Consider the following 18,298-nt stretch of genomic DNA (forward strand, 5'->3'; position numbering starts at 1 on the left):
ATTTTCACATTTGTACTTCTATATCAGAAAGGCCGACACTACAGAGAAAGGACCCTGGAGAACACTTTAAGATACTGTAATAAATGAGACTGCTTAACCTGAAAAGAATTTAATAAAACCATTTCTACTCATTGTTTTGCAATAGGACAAAAGACAGATTGTAATGGGAGAGGGAGCCAGTAGCCCACAAGTAGCTCCAACAGCGCTGGACATCTGGGTATGCGGCCCCACAAAGTACTGGGGAAGCTTGAAGGGTGGGATGTGAACCTAAAAGGCACTATGCAGTTCACCTGGAGTTCCTTCGTCCATTATCACTAAGCCTTCCTTTAAAACATTCAATAAAACACATGTGCAAGGCAGAAGTTCAGCACTAGGCTAACCTGTCCTTTCTCCAGGCATCGTATCTTGGTCAGTTTGACGACACTTGAAAGTACCTACTATGTGCCGAGCACATAGTGGGTTTTGAGAATATAATGACACTCAGACACATGGTCCTCCCTGCCTCCAAACTCTGCTCAGTGGAAGCTGGAATAATATCTGGCATTCCTCCTCTACCCTCAAAGCATAGCACAGCGTCTGCTTATTGGCAGAGGCAGTCACCCAACAGAATCTCAGTATAAATCAGTAGGCAAGGAAGCAATGCAAGTCCATAGGAGAGGCCCCAACTCAATTTCTTTGAGTCCTAAAGGATTAGTACATATTAGTTGGGTCTTGAAAACTAAAGAAGGCTTTCAGACAGGGAATGACACAAGCAAAGCCATGGTGATATGAAAAGACATGGTGTCTGGAGAAACTACCAGCAATGTGGAGTCAATAAAGCTGGGTGCTCATGGTGGATCACAAAGAGAATTTGTGGGGCAGATAAAAATCAGACTTGTGCCCTGTGGGCAGTCCTTAGGACTGTGGGTTCTACCCTACAAGCAGTGAGAAGTTCTGTGAAGGGTTTTAGGCACAAATTGCTGTCATGTACAATATTGCTTACCTTCTTATCATCATAGTACCCACTGTATACTGAGGTTTTCTACTTGCCAGATGCACAGCTATGTGACTTACATACCTTTTCTTGTTTTACAGAAGAGAAAACCTCCACACAGCGAGATTAAATACAGTAACTTGCCTGAGACCACACTGTTTAGGGAAGAACTCAGACTTGACCGAGGTCTTATTCACTGCACCAAGAGGTAGGGAGAGCCTACAGGAGTCCAAGGACAGTATCACACTATCACAGATTTGAGACATCATTAGACATCAGGGAAATAAACGCAAGCCATAACCACAAGATACTAGTTCACCCCCACAGGGATGACAAGAGGAGAAAAATCAGATAACACTAAGTGTTGGAAAGGATGTGGGAAAATCAGAACCCTCACCTATTCTGGTAGAAGTGGAAAATGAGTCTACTGCTTTGGTTTAGAAGTTCCTTGACTGATTCCGCATGGAGTTACCATATGATCCAGTTATTCTACTCTGAGGCATATGCTATAGATCAAATGTTTCTATGTCAGAATCCGTATGTTAAACCCTAAGGCTCAGTGTGATGATACTGGGCAGTGAGGCCTTTGGGAGGTGATTAGGTCACGAGGGCTCCATGAACGAGATCAGTGCCCTTATAAAAGAGGCCTCTAAGAGCACCCCTCCCCTGCCACCGTGAGAGTTTACAGTGAGAAGTCCGCTACCTAGGAGCCAGAGGTGGGTCTGCCCCAGACGCTGCGTCTGCTGGTATCTTCATCGTGGACTGTCCAGCCTTTAGGACTGTGAGAAATAAAGTTCTCTTGTTTATAAGCCACTCAGTCTGTGGTATTTATGATAGCAGCCCAGATGCCAAGGATAGTATATATATCCACAAGAAATGAAAACACATGTCCACATCAAAATGTACACATGAACTTTCATAGCAGCACAATTCACAAAACCAAAAGGCAGAAACAACCCAAATGCCTGTTAATAATTGAAGAGATAGACAAAATGTAGTATGTCTATATAATAATTTTGTTTTGGTCATAAAAAGACTGAAAATAGGAACTTGAAGAGATAATAGTAGACTGATGTGCATATGTGGTTATTCACCATGGTCAAAAATTGTAAGCACTGCCATTGTCCATCAATGGATACACAGAAAAACAAAAATATGGTATATTCACAGAACAGAAAACAGAATATTACTCAGCTTTAAAAAGGAAGAAAGGTATAACATATGCGACAATATGAATGGACCTTGCGAATATCAAGCTAAGTGAAATGGCATACTGTGTATGAATCAGTATATAAATACTTTACAATAAAGTAATCAAATTTATAGACAGAGTAGAATGATGGTTGCCAGGGGCAAAGGGTAGTAGGGACAGGGAATTGTTGTTTAGTGGGTACAGAATTTCAGTTTTAAAAGATGAAAAGAATTCCAGAGTTGGATCACCTATGTGAATGTTGAATGAACTTTTCACTAAAAAAAGTTGACATAGTAAATTTAATGTTATGTGTATATTGCCACAAAAAAGAAAGACAATAGTTGCCTGCATTATTAATTGGATGTCTGAAAGATTTACAGGGACAGAATAAGAAGCTGGCTTTGGATTCCCAAAGACTTGGGGCAGGATTCTGCTCCACTGCATATTACCTGGGTGACCAAATGTCAAGTTCCAGCGTACTCAATTTCTCTAAGATGCAAATGGTAGGGTAAGAAAGCCCTCTGCATTCAGTGCCAGAACAATAAGGAAAATAACACTATTCTTGTGTACACTTGTTAAGATTAATGCTACTTTAAAATCTACTGTAGCATCCCTAAACTCCGTGACCATGCCAGATAAAATAGAGGGCACCCAACTGAATTTGAGATTAGCATAAGCAATGAAAGCTTTTAAATAACTTCATCATGTGTGTCCCAAATGTTACATTATATCCTATGCGATACTTGGGATATACCTGAAAACAAAATTTTATTGTTTATCTGAATTCAAATTTGACAGAGTGCCCTGTATTTTATTTGCTAAATACAAGCCTGACACATAACGTTATTGTTTTATCACTTAAATAAGTGGCAAAGGTTAGCTCTATAGAGGAGAAAAAAAAATTTCTTCCCAGTACTCTGGCTATTTTTTATTCTTGTCTGATTTTTGTGTTTAGCTGTCATCAAAGATGCAGGATGGGCATATGGCTTGATGACCAAAATGACAACTGATAATGAGATTGATATATTAATCTAGTTTGTCTCCTAATTATAATTGGTTTTAAACAAACCAAACCGTGAACAGATTACCTGCTTTACCTCCTCTGTCCCCATGAAGCATTGCAAAAGGTCCTGTGCCCTGTGCTGTGGTCCTTTCTTCCCAATTTTCCTTAAAAGTAAAATTTTATCTGTGAAGATGGTAACTTCAATTAAGTGAGTAAGAGTTAACGCAGCCATCTACCAAAACTTTAACGAGCGATTCTGCATCCATTATAGAGCAGCCAACATGCTGAATGTGATTTAAATCCTGCTCACTCTACTGGCTCCAGACAGTCTCCCCATGGGCTACTGCTGTGTCCTTAGAGTGGAGTCGCTGAGAGAGGCTATGGTCACCTTCACCAAACAGAAGCACGGCAGTCAGGCCTTATGAGGCCGTGTCATGTATGCTTCCTGATTTGCGTGACTTGCTAGATAGGACCCTCTGCTTCTCCAGGGAAGGTACCATTTGGTTTCTTGAGACAGTGGAGTTGGTGGTAACAACCTGGGAACCACAGAGTCAGAGCTCAGCTCAGGTGCTGCTGCCCGGGGGGCTGGATTTGACTGAAGCACAGATGGGGAGGTGCCCATCAGAGAGCCGAGGACAGCGCCAAGCCTGTGCCAGTGTAGAAAGGGTGCTTGGTAAAAGCCACCTTTTGAATTCTGGGGCCCTAGCTTCCTTCCATGTTGATAGGCTCAGAGATGATGGCTGCCCTTCCTCTGCCCCATGCTGTCCCCTCTTCCTCTCTGGTCCTTCTCCTTCCTTGCCTTCCTGTGGCAGCCCCAAGCCACCATTGGGAAACCTCCTGATAGCTGTGGAAAGGCCCGCCGGCGCTGTCATGGACTCCCACAGGGTGGAGAAGCCACCTTCCCATCCCCTTCAGCGGACACAGTAGACTTGAGGGCTTACATTGAATATCCAGTTTATTAAAATGAAAAAAAGTCCAGTTTTTTAAAGCTTTTTGGTTCCAAATCTGGTATTTATTAATCTGATAAATTTAGTGTTCAATAAAAGGAAACACTTTTGATTAGATTTTTCTTTTCTCTTTTAAAGTTAAATTTATTTTTAACCACTACATAGAAACATACAAGTTGTATATATTAATGGAGTAATGCACTATTTTAATGTGTGTGTACGTACATTGCCCAATTGACTAGTTTTGGATTGTCTCACATTGAAAGGACTAAATTTCCATTAAATCATGAGTGCCATTTACCTTAATTATTTTCTTTTCAACATTTTAAACTGCAATGATAAATTTAATATACTTCTCTTTCTGGGAATTTAAATGTGTGCTTTGGCTTAAATTAGTGACCCTAACAAGCAAACTCTTTCTTTTTTTCTTTCTCCTGCTATGGGGGATTGAACTTAGAGAGTGCTGAGTCAGAGCTTCAGTTCCCTATCCTACTTCTAAAAATTTCAGGCAGGATCTTGCTAAGTTGCCGGAGCTGTCCTTGAACTTCCGATCTTCCTGCCTCAGTCTCCAGAGTGTGGGGATCACAACATCCAGCTCTTCCAATGGTTTTAAAAGTTTTCTAAATCTGATAAATTGCAAATTATTAAAAATATGACTCCCAAGTTCTGGTGAATAGTCTAACAATGATTACAAGAAAGTAAAATGATAACATTCATCTTACCAATTCTAAATTTTGAATTGTAGTGGGTGGAACTTGGAAGCTGAGACTATGTGGAGCCCAGGAGCAGTGCAGGCAGGGCTGAGGGTGACCTGGGCTCTGGGTTAGCACAGGCGCTGTCTGCGCATTCAGGGGAGGAACTTTTGGTTTCGATGCATATTTTTGAGGTGTGTCTAGAATTAGCTGGGAATGCGGCACTGGACTGGGGCAAAGATTCTATCACTGGCATAAGGATAGAGAAAAGAAGAGAAGCCCAGCTGATTTTGGAGATACAGTGGAAGTGAAGGATGGACCCAGAGAAGCCATCAAGGGTAAAGTCAGCCATCTGTGGCTCTGGGCGCTGTTTTTCAGCCTGTGACGGAACACAACGCTTACCTACACTTGCTATGGTTTCACAGTGTCTCTGACAAGCCTTTAACTTTTGGGCTCAGGTTTCGCTCTCCACCAGATCGCGGTGATAATAATAGTTTCTACACAAGTGGAGAAAAAAGTGCTATTGAATGCCCAACTTGCTTCTCAGAAAGTGGCTCTTATTAAAATAAAAGTTGAGGCCGAGAGTGAAGTTCATGGTAGAATGTGCACTTAGCATGTGTGAGGCCCTGGGTTCAATCATCAACGCCACAAAAAAGAGATGCAAAAGAAGGAGGGGGAAGGGAGGAGAAAGAACAGGCTGGGGTAGGGGGGCAGAAGCTGGAGAGACGCTTATATAATCAGGACTATTTGCGCCAGATGGTTAAGCAAGGGTCAGGAAAGTAGGTGGGGGTGGGGAGGACCAGGGGAACCAGTAAGGCAGCCTGGAGGCCACAACCTCAGCTTCTGAAATGTGCTCAGCCAGTGTCAACTGCACACTGTTGGAAGATTTTATACATGTAAAGAAAAGTCATACTATTTAAAAATATCAATTATATGTTGAAATTCAAATTCTCAATAATAATATTGGGTTAAATAAAATAGGCTTACATTAAAAATTAGCTTTTTAATATTGATACTTAGAAATATTAAATTGCATATGTGGATTTTTGTGTTTTCGGGGGGCAGCACTGGGTTACAGTCATTAGTAAGATGAAGAAGATCAGCTAAATATGTGAATCCTTGAGTTGGCAAGAGAAGAGAATCCATCAAGCTCGCATCCCCGTAGTGCAGACATCAAAGAGTGGTTAATGACATCCCCATTTCTAGACAAAAGCATCATGTGAAACAAGCTACAGGCCCTTAATGCCATATCACAAGTCCTTGGACTGGAAGGTACCAGGAATTCCAAACTGTTCGGATTTTAGGAAGGTATCGTGGAGTATACCTCATATGATATGACATCCTAGCAAGGTGTGGGGCAGCGCCCATAAGCACTTATTTCTATAGTGAAAACAGAGGAAGATTCACATTAGTGGGAAATAAGGACTCCAAATGGTTTCAGCTCCACTCAAGATAAGTTCTGACGCTGCCAGGGCTTGAATGTCCCACAGAAATTCATGTTGAAAATTGAATCCTGTGCTAGGGCCTTGATAAAGTGATTGAGTTGTATGAGCTCTGTTCCCATGACTGCGTTAATCCCCATTCTAGCCCCCAGCTGTTTTGGCACCAGGGACCAGTTTTGTGGAAGACAATTTTTCTACAAACTGGAGGCTGAGGGAGAGGATGGCTTGGGGATGATTCAGGTGTACTACATTTATTGTGTACCTTATTTCTATTATCATTACATTTTGACTTTATAGTATTATTACATTATATTCTCATAAGGAGTGCACAACCTAGATCCTTTGCAGGTGCAGTTCACAGGAGGATTTGAGCTTCTATGAGAATCCAGTGCCAGCTGATCTGACAGAAGATGGAACTCAGGTGGCATGTGAATGAAGTACGTACAGAGGAAGCTTCCCCCACTCACCCACCCTCGCCTCCTGCTGTGTGGCCCAATTTTTAACAGGATACAGACTGCTGCCCCCAGATTAATCGATCATGGGCTAATGAACTCTCTGGAGAGTGGGTCTGTTAAGAGATAGTTTGGGGGCTGGGGATTTAGCTCAGCGGCACAGCGCCTGCTTGGCAAGTACAAGGTCGTGAGTTCGATTCCTGGTACCAGAAAAAAAAAAAAAAAAAGAGAGAGAGAGATAGTTTGACTTACCTCTTTTCTCTGTCCCATTCAACATGTGATGCCCTGTGTCAGCGTAGGACTCCACAGAATCCCCTTGAGCAAGAAAGTCATCACCAAAAATGACCCTTGACTGTAGACCTCTCCAAATCCAAAACAATAAAATGAATAAATTAGTATTCTTTAGAAATGATCAAGTTTCTGGCTTTCACTTATAACCATACAAAGTGGATTAAGACAGACACAGAATGAGTTTTGTGTTTGCTTATCAAAAACAAAAACTCTTTGGTTGTCAGAGCTTTTGGATTTGATAACTCCAGAGGTGAGCATGTGGGTCTGCATTGCCAAGGGCAGGACACGGTCAGTCCACACCTAAGCTGGACTTGCTGGGGTAAGTTATTCCCACAAACACTGGCCCTATATAGCCTGTGAGCCCTAGAAAACTGTAGTCCAACTTTGGCACATGTGGTTAGCCAAGGTCTCAGAGAGTCCTCTGAATCTGAGATCCCCAAACAGCCAGTCTCTGCATCCACTGTATTTTGGTGTCTCTTGGGGACAGCATGGGAAACATTTCTACATTCTATTTGGGAGTATTGTGGGGAATCAAGGATTGGTTTTCTTGGTGTTCTATTTCACACCTAGCTTATGAATTCATTTCTATTCAGTAAACACTGTACTTAGCCAGGGACTGCTTTTGAGATAGAAACAATATAATCTTAATTTCCAGGTAAGATGGGGCCCAGGAGCATTTGGGAATTTCTTCAAGGCCACAGAGCAAGTTCAGTGCCATGAGTCTAACTTCAGAGTCTATGCTCGAAACCTCTATACCACACCTTCCTATTATATCCCTATTGGGTCTGGGGCTATAACTCAGCAATAGAATGCTTGCCTAGCACGCACAAGACCCTAGCACCATCCAAAAAAATAAAAAAAGAAGAAAGAAAGAAAGAAAAAGAAAGGCAGGAAGGAAGGAAAGGAAAGGAAGAGAAATACCAGGTTTATAGCAGATTAAAACATAGTATACACAAAAAAAGGACTTGAAATTTTTAAAACAAGAAGTAAATATAGTTTACTTTTCCCAGAAAATTAAAGCATGCCTTGGAAACATGAACTTCCCATCCGTGGTCACTTTCTCCTAATCCGAAGTAAGACTTTTCATAGTTTTATTTTTAAAGAATTGGCAACTAAACAGGAGCTTGTTGCCCCAACAATTACATATTTTAATAGAAGAATTTGTAATTAAGTAATGTTTAAAAGGGTAATTCTGAATTTCTAGAATTTAGGAATAATTTACATTATAAAGAACTTCCTTACTCTCTTCTGTGCATGAATAGGCTTAAAATATGGTGATGACTCATTGTGCACAGTAAGATAGCGCTTACTTGGAACACACAAAGTATTCTAAAATCACAAATTAATTGTTAATGAGAATATTGCTCTTGAAGATACTTTGTTTATAGAGAATCTGATCATTCCATAGAAAAGGCTGTATTTTGTATGTTGTCATAATTTCGGGTGAATAAACAAAGCCAGCATTTGGCCACATCAGGACTTATTTCGGATTTCCTCTTTTCAGTTTTAGGTATGATTTAACTGAATGGATTCAGGATGGAAAGATCAATAAAGATCTTGTAGTGGGTTGGGGTGTAGCTCAGTGGTAGAGTGCTTGCCTAGCATGTGAGAGAGCTTGGGTTCCAGCTCCAAAATAGCAAAAAAGAAAAAAAAAATCTTGGTAATGTTATGGAAGAGGAGGACCTAATGCACTTTGATTAGAAATTTATACTCAGCAAATCCATCTATTTTTATACATGTGTGCTTTTATTTTACCGTCATTTCTTAGTAACAAAGTTTCACCAGGTATCTGGGTGTTCCCAGAAGCCAGGCATGGGGTGGGGGACAGCTATAACAGCTTAGGGTCTGGGGAGAAGTCAGCGTGACCATGACACTGATTGGGAGTGAAAAACACGGGGGAGAAGTGGATCTCTTTCCACTGAGAGACTTATCTGCACTGAATGAATCTATTTTTAATCTGCAATGCTCCTTTCATCTCTATAGAGTCTGTGATTTCCTGTCTCCTCTAAAAGTCCCATGGAAAACACTTTTGTTAATGGTATCAGACAGCATAAGTTATGTTATACTGCACTTAAAAAACAACCTCAGATCCCAGTGACTTAATACTATAACAGACTAATTTCTTATTGTATTAGAATTTGTATTGGAATTTGTATTAGAATTGTATTGGAATTGTATTGTATTAGAATTGTATTAGAATTATTGTATTCCATTTGGAATTGTATTCCAAATGGAGTGTTTGTTTGCATTAGTATTATTATTATTAATAAATGACAGGATGAACATAAGCTCCTGGGGATGAGGTTGAATGTGTCCTGGCATTTCCTTATACCTGGCATGGCACAGGGCATGTGGAAGAAATTGAACAGGATTTAGTGAAAACAGAGTGAGTGGATGAGGCTTTCTACACCCTTACTTTCAGAAGGCATTTCCTATTGCTGTTAATTCCCAGCATATCACATCAAAAGGCACTCTGTAAGTCTGAAATTACTTCTGCCTTGCTGTAATGCATCTTGGTGAGAACTGGAAGCTGTGCTTTTGCAGCTCTGGTAGTAGTTAGGAAACAATAGGAGACAGGTAATGTGCATTTCTGTCTTACGTGTAATTGCTGCTATTGTTTGTCCCTAAGGTACCTGAATCTCTCTTCTAAGAAGCAAACTAGTGTTCAGGTAAATTTTTCATATTAGACTACCTGGTCAAGTCTTTTACCAAACCAATCAATAAGCATCCTTTGAGTATAAAATGTTCTGACCACCATCAGCATGAGCGCTCTTTGTTTTTCTCCTGGAGTAATAGTAACAAACTTTGCTAGCCACACATCGTCTCTCCTCTAGTTGTCTGGTCAGCAGATGGCACTCCACTTGCTGAGGCAGTTCAGCCCTGCCGCCATTGCCCCGATAATGGCTCATCTTGATATTTTGGCTTTAGGTTTCTTAGAACACGCTCTCATGAATGAGCAAATGGTCCTTGGCTAGACTCCTAAAAATAACTTGTTTTGCCTGCTGCCTGGACATCTGACTGCAAAGTCGGTGATATGTATTATTAAGGAAATGTGAATTTAACAAAAATCTGTTGTGGTTTATGCCCTGTTAATCTTCTGCCAGTGCCTTGAACGATGTCAGGATTTCTACTACCTCTTTGGATGTTACCTATTAATTGGAATACCTGTGAGTAACTGGGTTCTTTTACTTTTCTGAGTGAAATTGTTTATGCAAGCTTTGTTTTTCTCCTCTAAGCCTGGTGTCGTGCAACAAAAACCTTGTACATGCATGGTCATATTTTCATCTGTGTGCAGGCTGCCCCCTTGGGGTTTGAACATAAGTATTTGCTGATTTTCCCTGCCATATACATTTAAGAGCAAAAAGTTTCATTTAGATGAAGAAAGGCCTGAGGGTGTGAGGGGGTATAATTTTTCAATAATGAGCTTAGTATGTACCAAAAGGTAATGGGCAGTTTTATAGGGACTATTTATAAACTACTGAAGGGAGGAAAAAAGCACACTCTATTCTTGTTATTAGGATAAGGCAAACTAGACAAAAAGACTTTGTTCACTCATGTTTAACTGATCTATATCAAAAGGTTCAATAGATGGAAATCAGTATTTCAGAAAGTCAGCCAAGCTAAATAAAAAAATACCATACAACATTAATTCCAAGTAGTCTTTTTTCCTCTGCCTTCAGTTTATTAGAGTACTAACAATAATAAAGGAACCTGGAAAATGATGATTCCTTTTTTGAATTATTTGATAGCCTCATAACTGCAGTCCAACATTTTTATTTTGACCCACCTCTTATTTGAAAGATTATTCTTAACTGGATTTGATTAACTTTTTAGGTTTTCTGAATGAAAAAAAAATCATATTTCATCCCACTGTAGCTACTTATTTGCTTAGAAATGCATTAATTCTTTTAATGATGTTAAACGAGTATCTGGACTGTTGGTTAAGGTTTTCTAATTGTTAATAGTCCACCTGTACTTACATAACCTTTCTTTTTTTTGAATGTACATATGTTCACAGGATTTTGGTCCAAATCCTTAGGAGCTGAGTAAGTTTCTTAATACAGTTGCGTACTCTTAAGATACCCAGACTATTCCCTGTCTCCGTGAAGGTGTAGACAGAGATGTCAGTGAGGTTAAGTGTCAGTCACTGGTAAGTGAGGCCATGGATTGTGTACTTTCACATTGTGTAATTTTTCCAATGCTGCAATAAAATACTCAAGACAATCAACTTAAAAGCAGAAAATGTTTATTTTCACTAATGGCTTTAGAGGCTTCCTTCCTTAGTTGCTTTGGGCCTGTGGGGGTACAGGGCATTATGATGGGAATGTGTGGTAGAGGAAGCTTCTCACCTTGTAGCTGCAGGAGGTTAAAAAGGGAGGGGCAGGAAGGGAATCAGGCATGGCGGCACATCCCTGTCACCCTAGCTATTTGGCAGTACATGCCTGTAGTGCTAGCTAGTTGGAAAGCTGAGACAGAAGAATCACTAGAGCTCATGAGTTTGTGACCAGTCTGGGCATCCATAGTGAGCATCTTCTAAAAAATTGACATAAAAGGACCAGGGTAACAATATCCCCTTAGAAGACAGGGCCCCAGTGACCTAAATTCCTCTCATCAGGCCCTAACTAGATCCACCAGATCCAAACAGCACAAGTTGGGGGCCAAGCTCTTAACACATGAGCATTTAAGAGTTAAGATTCAAACCATACACATATCCAGGTGGCAACCAAAGCCTGTGACAACTGCATTCAAACTCTAAATAGTGATGCATTTTGTTCTGATGCAGAAGTAAACCAGGCCAGGGTTTCTTGAGCATTAGTAAAACACTCAAGAGAGGCTTGTAAAGGCACACACATTTGGATTCTAGACCCTTCCCTTGTGGATTTGGATTCAGTTAAATGTGAGGTGGAACACGGCAATGGTATTTCAGGATTAGCTCCCAGATGATTCTGATAAGCACTAAAGGTTATGAACTAGTGCCCTGGGCCCATCGTCATACCAAGCCTGAATATGTGAAAAGAAATTTGGAAGAAGGAAGGAATTAGTCCAGTTCTGGCTGCACCCCAGAACACTTGAGAAGGCTGAAAAAGTTCTGATGGTTTCCTACAGCTCAGAGACTTGGTCAGGCAGCTAGGAAATTCTTCTTCCTTCCCAAAGCCACAAAATTTGGCACATGTTGGGTACTTATTTTAGTACATGAGAATGGAATAAACATGGCATTCTATGTTAGAAACTTTATTTTCTACATCGCCTCAGAAATGCTGCACTTACCTTCATCCAGGTGGGCTTCCCACTGGGGCTGTAGCACTAGGTACTTCAGTGCTGCTTATGAATGTTCAAGACTATCCTAGACTCTGAGGCCTACTTATTTGCCCTCCTCTCCTCCCAGTCACCTGGGTGCCTGGTTATTTACACTTATTATTCAAAACCTATTTGAGCAAGGTGTGGTGGCACATGCCTATAATCCCAACTGTCTGGGAGGCTGAGACAGGAGAATTAGAAGTTGAAATCCAACCCAAGCAATTTAGCAACTTAACGAGACCCTGTCTCAAAATTAAAAGATAGAAAAAGGGCTAGAGACATAGCTCAGTGTGAAGGCCCTGGGTTCATCCTCAGTACCATTTTAAAAAACCTGTTTGAGTGGCCATTGTGTGCCAGACTTCTTTAGGTGAACTAAATACTGAGCCCAGTAATCTCAAAGTGGAGCATCTGAAAACAAACAGAAATTGATTGAAAGTTTTTTTACTTTTGATTTAAAATTCTTACTGATTTTACAAAAAAATTTTGGTATGGTTTCTGTTTTTTAACCCTATATAAACATCAATACTTCAGATTTCTCAGGTTATTGCAAAATTTTAAATTCATTTTTGCATTTCCAGTGAACAAGCCAAAGCACTAAAATTTGTTTTATATTTCATTTGAGAGATACACTAATCCCTAATAACTTATCTTGTGTTGACCATATGCCTCAAACTGAACCTCAAAACAAATCAAAATTGTTGTGGCACATATCTGCAATCCCAGTGGCTTGGGAGGCTAACGTGGAAAGATCTCAAATTTGAGGCAAGCCTGGGCAACTTAATAAGACTTTGTCTCAAGATAAAACATGAAAAGGGCTGGGGATATAGTTAGGTATGGTAGCCCTGGGTTCAACCCCTAGTGTATTAATTAATCACCTTTTCTACCACTAGGGCAAAATACCTGACACTCATACTTAAAGGATGAGAGATTTAATTTGGCTCATAGTTTAGAGGAATTCAGTTCATGATTGGCTGATCCAAAGCAAAAACAGCATGATGGAAGGGCATGGGGGAGGAAAACTGCTTACCTTATGGCAACCAGGAAGTAGAGAGAAAAGGTAGGAGCAGGGAAAGCAAATATAGGCAGGTCTCTTCCAATTAGGTTCCTCTTCCTAATGGCACAGTAGTATAAATTCACCAATGGATCAATCCATCAATGTGTATAGCACCCTATGATCCACTCACCTCCAAAAGCTCCACTTCTGAATACATAAGACTCTGGGGGGAGCATTCTATACCTAAACCATAACATCCAGCACCTTTTTAAAAAGTCAAACAATCAAAGGAAATAACAGTTAACAATAACATTTTCTGGGTAGCTCTGAAAATCAAATCTGTAAAATTTTTATAAAAATTCAAGTATCTCATGATAAAATGTGTCAGACAATAACTTGTTTATGACCCTTATCAAACTTAAATAAAATCCTGGATTTTCTTCCTCTTGAATCTGTTATTTTTTATCTCAATCATGTTTTCTCAAATGGATTGTCTTTGACAATTGATTAATTCAATAAAACCATTATGACTGATTTAGGGAGGAAAACAGAATCAATCATTTTCTCTACCCTTCCAACCACCACTAGTCTGTCTGTCTGTCTATCTATCTATCTATCTATCTATCATCTATCCATCTATCTATCTATCATCTATCTATCTGTTTGGGGGGCATCTAACCAAGTAAAATACTCTACTTGATCTTATTTTGCCCAAGGATCAAGTATCTTGCAGTCACAGTAGCCTATAAAGCATCCAACACTAGTGCAAAAAAATTTAAAAGTTCTTTCTGCCTTACTTATCAATTATACTCCCAGACTACTACTTCCATGCACTTTAACAATATCAACCCCTATGGAAGCTTTTCTTCATGTTCTCTAAAATGGTGAAAAAATTACCCTCCCTCACGGGAAGAAAACAACAAGCAGGAAGAGCAAAGGAATCCAAAGAACAGCAGTTGACCAGAGCTTTTGATTGAAGCCATAGTATTTTGAGAATTTCAGAAATTTTAGAGAAATAATACATTTTTTAAATTAAAAAAGAAATATTTGGGTTTCAAATTGATATTTCAATATCAAGATGATTTCTGAAGAATATTTTGTCACATATCTTAGTTACTTGTCTCTCATTGTTGAGACAAAACACCCAATGCCCAAAGTTAAGGGGGAAAAGGTTTATTTAGCTCACAGTTTTTACAGGTTTCCATTCATAACTGGTTGGCTCCAAGACAGAGTGGCATAGGGTAGAGGCGCAACAGTTCAAGGCATTGGAAGGTAGTAAAAACAACAAGGGGAGAGTGAGAGAGAGATAAGACCTTCTCTGTCCCTTATAGTATATGTAGGCTACCTGCCCTAGGGTGAGGGTAGCACTCACACCCATCATCCCAGCACTGGACTAACAATCAATCACAAACTCTAGATTTAGCCACTTCTGAAAAGCCTGCCCCCCATGACTGTTTGAGGCTTTGTGGGGACACCCAGACACAAACCATTACACTACACAAGGAGCAGCATCCTTGAGAATGTGGCCCTTGTTAAATGGACCTTTAGAAAAGAAGTTTAAAACAAGACTACTACAAAGTATGTTTTGTGTTTATTTTTCAGGTAAGAGAAAGCTAGAGTTTGCTTCATCTCATCTTTTTGGGAGCATAGATAAATTAAATTTCTGAAGCTATCTTATAGTTAGTTTAGGGCCTATGACTAAGTATTTCCCATATGTGGAAAATAATCAAGTTTCTGATGATGAAAGTAGAGACACACACACACACACACACACACAAAGCTTTGGTCCCTGAATAACTACACAGTACAGAGACTCCCACCATAAGTCATCATGGCAGAAATAAGCCTTTGTTTATCAAGCCACTGAGATTGAAGGGTTGGTTTTTCCAACATCTAGCATTATTTAATGTTATTGCTGGGATCTTAAATGTCCCCCAAAGGCCCACAAACTAAAGGCTTGGTTGCCAGCCCATGGTACTGTTGGGAGGTAGAGGAACAATTAAGAGGTGGGGCCTAGCAGGAGGTAGTTAGGTCCTTGGGTAAAACTATTAGATGCAGTCTTTTTATAGGTACCACTTATGTGTATGTAATACAATGCTATAATATTAATGTTAGCCCTATTTGCATATTAGAGCTCTAGAACTTATCTATCCCATACAATTATAACTTTGTGCCCTTTGACCATGATCTCTCCACATTCTCCACCCTTGGTAACTACCATTCTATTCTCTGCTTCTATATATTAGAATTTTATTTATGATTTATTTTACTTGTTTTAGTGTGTGCATGAATTTGACTTTTAAAAATTCCACATATACCAGAGATCATGTAGCAATTTCCTTTCTGAGTATGGCTTATTTTACTTAGCAAACTGTCCTGTATGTTTATACTTGTCACAAATGACAGAATTTCCTTCCTTTTGAAGGCTTAATAGCATTCCAGTGTATATTCATATACTACAGTTTATTTATGCTGATAGATACTTAAATTGCTTCCATATCTTGACTATGTGCTGTTTTCATTTCCTTTGGATACATATCCAGAAGTGAGATGGCTCAATCACATGGTAGTTCCATTTTTAACTTTTTGAGGAACCCTGTAGTGTTTTACATAATAACTATATCAGTTTACATTTGCATTGACCTGATGCCTTCCTTATAGAAACAAAGTTGGGAAGTAGGCAGCCTGGGGCTAGTCTGATTACTTTAGGAAGTAATTAAATGCAGAAAGCTTCTTCCAGCTCAACTCTCCAGCCTACCTGTGGCTCTCATCCCTGTGGTCCATTACATTAGCCCGAGTTCCAGCCATCATATCCATATTTCAGATAGTAGAAAGCAACAAAGAAGGAAGGGCCCAAAAGTCACACTGACTGTCTTTTAATGAGGCTTCCTGCAAACTACATAAAGCATTTCCACTTATATTTCTATAACTTGTCACATGGTTATATCCAGCTGCAAAGGAAGCTGAGAACTGTAGTTTTTATTTTGGGGCAGTCATGTACATGGTAAAAATTGAGTTTTATCATTAAAGTAGAAAGGGAGAACTGATATTGACAAAAGACCAGAAAAATATAGTATAGCTAATAATAAGAATAGTATAGTATAGCAAATATAAGAATTGTGAAGAAAAATATACACATCTGTGACATATATACACTTTCTCGTTTGTATTTAAAATATTTGGCTGAGAATGCAGTTCAATGGTAGAGCACTTGAATAGCACTCATGAGACCCTGGAATTGATCCCTAACATTGTAAAAAAAAAAAAAAAAAAGATGTAATACACATAGCTTACCATTTTACCCTAGTTTTAGCCCAGCAGAATTCCTCTGTGGTCAGCGAATTAACTATTCTCCAGTGTTTGAGGCATAAGCCTAACTGTATCAGGTGGCAAAAAAAAATAATAATTTTGCACATCAGCTCTATAGAAATAATTGCATAAACATGTAATATAAAAGACCGCAGTTGTTTCAGTATAAGCAGGGCTAGAACTGTGATAGGGTATTGATTGGTGGACAGACACTCCACATCCTGTGTTTACGTCTGTGCATGTGCTGGTATGAACTACAAGAACTTGCTGAAGCCTCCATTTCCGTAATGCCTATTACTGTATAGAATTAAGGAGAAATTCTGGTAGAATACATAAATTTAAAACAGATAGCACTCTTTAAGTTAGCTATATAGTAGACACCTTTATATTTCTTTTCTGTGTACTCTGTTTTCCAGGTGAACAATAGATATACCTCCCCTATATAATACTCTATTACTTGGTTTTTAAAATTGTATTTATCCTTCTCTCTCATTTCCCATCCACCCACTTACAGTACAACACTGTATTTGCCCACACTCTCCCTAATGAAGCAGAGTATTTCGTGTTAAAGATTTGAGGATTTGAGTGTCCTTGGGATCAGATGTTGGGCATATCCAAAAACTGACTTCTGGGAACCCAAGGCCAGTTAACTCTCTGGTAGGTATTGTCTAAGTGTCTTACAAAGAAATGCCTCTTGGGGCTTGGGATTTAGCTCAGCGGCACAGCGCTTGCCGTGGCAAGTACAAGGTCATGAGTTCGATTCTAGGTATTGGGAAAAACAAAACAAAACAAAAAAAAAAGAAATGTCTCTTAATTCTCCTCTAAGTGTATGCTGAATTTTCATGCTATTCTTGTCTTGTTTGCTCTATAGAAGTGGAAACTAAGGCTTGGGTATGTTGGAAGCTTGGTTACAGTCAAGTAGCTCGGGGCAGCCTGACATCCAACGCAGGTGATCAGGTGACTTTTAATCACTGTGGGTCACTCTTTCACGGTGGGCCCTTAGCATGTCCATGATCCCAGCACAGCAGGGCCTTCCACTGGGTGCCCTCCAGGAGCTTTGTCAGAGACGTGCTCCTCCCTGTCTAATTAGAAAAATAATGTAATAATATACAAGTGACTTAAAGATTGAATCTCTTATCCACAGGAACACTGATCCCCAGGCTAAAGCAGCTTTGGGATCAAAGAAGAATTAAGAACTAGGGTGTTCACTTCTTAGGCTGCTAACAATTTTCTGTGGACTGCTTTGCCTCACCATGACAGACGACACAGATGGACTAGTTTGAGGTGAAGGTGCTCGTGGTGATGGTGGGGCGGGGGGGCCTTCGTGCCTACCTTGCTGTGAATTAACCGTCTAAAAGTTTCCTATGCATGTACGCTTTTCCTCTCTGCCATACCAAGTCATTTACTGACAATCATGTTCACATATTCTAGGCACTAAGGGGTGGTTCCGTTAAGAAGGAAGAAGGAAACTGATATTGTTAATGGATCTCGTTGTGCATAAAAAGAACTCCCATCTTCCCTCCCACATGCTGTCCTGAATTCCCCTCTTCCTCCTCAAAGTTTTACTTTTCCTCAGAATGTCTGTGTGTGCCATATGACAGTGATTTTTTGCAGTAATTGCTTTATTCTTCGATAAGAACCTTTACAATAGCGGACTCCTACAATACTTATGTGTGAATTAAAGCTGTTCCAAGGCAAAAGTCGA

At 39.8% G+C, this 18,298-nt stretch overlaps 1 long non-coding RNA gene across 1 annotated transcript; it reads left to right on the top strand.

Moving 5' to 3' along the window:
• Positions 1-143: 143 nt before the first annotated feature.
• On the top strand, positions 144-1,782 carry LOC106146480. Its single transcript, XR_001230925.1, has 2 exons — positions 144-217; positions 1,075-1,782. It is a non-coding gene; the product is annotated as an uncharacterized LOC106146480 (long non-coding RNA).
• The last annotated feature ends 16,516 nt before the right edge of the window (positions 1,783-18,298 follow it).

This window comes from Chinchilla lanigera, unplaced genomic scaffold (assembly GCF_000276665.1).
Source record: "Chinchilla lanigera isolate Chin_1 unplaced genomic scaffold, ChiLan1.0 scaffold00005, whole genome shotgun sequence".
NCBI classification, from domain to species: domain Eukaryota; kingdom Metazoa; phylum Chordata; class Mammalia; order Rodentia; family Chinchillidae; genus Chinchilla; species Chinchilla lanigera.